Raw genomic sequence first — 2,500 nt, 5'->3', positions numbered from 1 at the left:
GCTCTGCTCTTTGTTGATTCTCTCTTGCTCAAGATTTTGAAACCATTCGCAACATTATAGAAGGAAAACGAAGATAAAAACACTACTTTAAAATGAAACCAGTTTCAAGTGGCGTTTTCCCCGCTTAAATTTGAAATATCATTTTCGTTTATGTACCCTTATTTATTTATTTCCCCCTCGTTCTTCACAGAAGATCAGTTTATAAATATAGAAAAATCCAGCTCCTCAAAGTGACACTCTGAATTGAAATAAAATCTTTGAATTGCATCCCTCTAGAAAGATTTATCTTTCACTAACCGAGGACAGAACATGTGAAAAGCAAGTATCAAAACATATACTTCACTTTAATAGCATATTTGTCAGCTTATACTGTAAATAGTCGGCGTGCCATGTTTTATTTGTAAATAACATGTTAGTCGTTATGTCACACTTCAGTTTGAAAAACTATTTAAATCGGCCTGTCACGCTTGAGTGCTAAATATATTCGTTGTCTTCCACGCTGAATTTTAAAATCGCATTTTCATCGTTATGAATTTCTAGGGAAAACAACTAGGCATAAGGGTGGAATATGTGCACTATATATAGTGTAATTTGGTTTTAAGTAAAAAGGGTCAAAGAGGGATTGAAAGTCTTTTATAAAAATTCACATAACTTCAATTTTTTTTTTAATTTAACAATAGATATTGGACATCAATTCAGTTTCTCTGAAGCGATTTAAAGTGTTCTTAAAAGACATAACATGCGCGCAATCTCTTATTTAAAAATCATATATTTCAAATTTGGATTAAATTTGATCCATAGTCATTAAGCAAAATTTTCCAAATTTCATTTTTTTTCTTGTTTAGCTTTAAGTTTTGAACCTTTTCCGGAATCAAAATCCTGAGATCGATTTCAGTCAAAATTAGAATAAGATCTCTAGACATAAAGTTTAGTAGTATTATATTTTAATGTTCATCTCTGTATATTGATATAAAATTGGTGCAAAACTATTCTATTTAGGAAATTAATTTCATCCGCCCTGGAACAGATATTTGTCTAATTAATTATAAAATTTTAAAAATTATGTTCTGATGTAAGGTTTCACGGCTTATAGGTAGTGTGCATGTCACATCGTTGGCTTATTTTACTGCATGTTGAGAAAGGGATAGTCTGAGTTGCGTTTATTTATGTTCAACATATTTGACGACTGGGCAACGCCTAGTGACCTCTATTAGTAAATAAATACATGAAAACGAAACGCGAGTAAGCAGAGATAAAATATTCAAGATGGCGGCAATTTTATCGAAAAGCTCGCAGAAGAAATTTAGCGCGTTTGGCCCAGTGTTTTAATCATAGGTTAGTAAGTCAGGCAAAAGGTCAAGAAATGCAATGAAACAAACGGGTTTCAAGTGGACGTGTGGGCTGGGTGCTGTCATTGATAAAATGGGGGTGTTAATAGTATGTGTGTGAGGGAGCATGAAAGTGATGTTACGCCGAAGGGGACAAACTGGCTAATTTCCGGCCAAGTCGTTCAGATCGGTTGACATCTTAATGTGATGAAGATTGACTTCATCTTATCGTTACGGTTATAGCCAGAAGGGTTAAATAGAGACGAGACCTACACAACGACGGCATCATTCTCAGCGTCCAAATTATTTCCTACTTTCATTCTTTCGTTCCTACTCTCATGTCTTACCAGATTCCTTTTCGGTATCGTTCTTCGTTTCTCTTCACATATTCATGTCGAATCAATAGTGAGATTTGTATTACTTGGATTATTCGGAATACTACCATCACATTTAATGTTATTCTTACAACGTTTCAGCCGATATAACCATCAACGTTTTTCAGCTGCATCTTATCAAACTCGAAACTCTTTATGAGTGTGTGTATGGAACGGTTAAAATGTGTGTGTGTGTGTGTGTGTGTGTGTGTGTGTGTGTGTGTGTGTGTGTGTGTGTGTGTGTGTGTGTAGAACGGATCAAATGAATAACAATTAGTTCAAAGTGACAGTCTTCTACACGTTGGAGGTTCAATCGTCATTACAGGTGATGCTAAGAATATGATAAACATTAGTTAAGACTTCTATCCGGTCATGACAGACGGAAAGAGAATATTTTCCCTATGGGTTAAAAAAAAAATCCGTATTTATTCCTGAGTTCAGCTTATAGATTAGTTTTAAAAGATGAATATGGGGAAGGTCGGAGATTATATCGGCCGAAACAGTGTGAAAATAACAATAGTAGTACTACAAATTATCAGTCTCAAAATTCTGAAACATAATGGTGTTATTCCAACAATTACAACAAAAGGTGAATATGCCAAAGAAGAAATAATTTTTCTTATGAATTTAAACAATATGATATGTCAATATCACATGTGTGGATTGATTTCTAAGAAAATGTTGAAGCTTAGCGGGAAATCCTTAAAAACAATAACTGATTGCTGACAATTATCCGATTAAAAAGCTATAAAATTACTAAAACTACCTAAAACATCTCCAAACCGATAAATGTGAGAA

The sequence above is a fragment of the Euprymna scolopes genome, chromosome 26 (assembly GCF_053919585.1).
Source record: "Euprymna scolopes isolate OS-2025 chromosome 26, ASM5391958v1, whole genome shotgun sequence".
Lineage (NCBI taxonomy): Eukaryota > Metazoa > Mollusca > Cephalopoda > Sepiida > Sepiolidae > Euprymna > Euprymna scolopes.
This window is presented reverse-complemented; position numbering follows the sequence as displayed.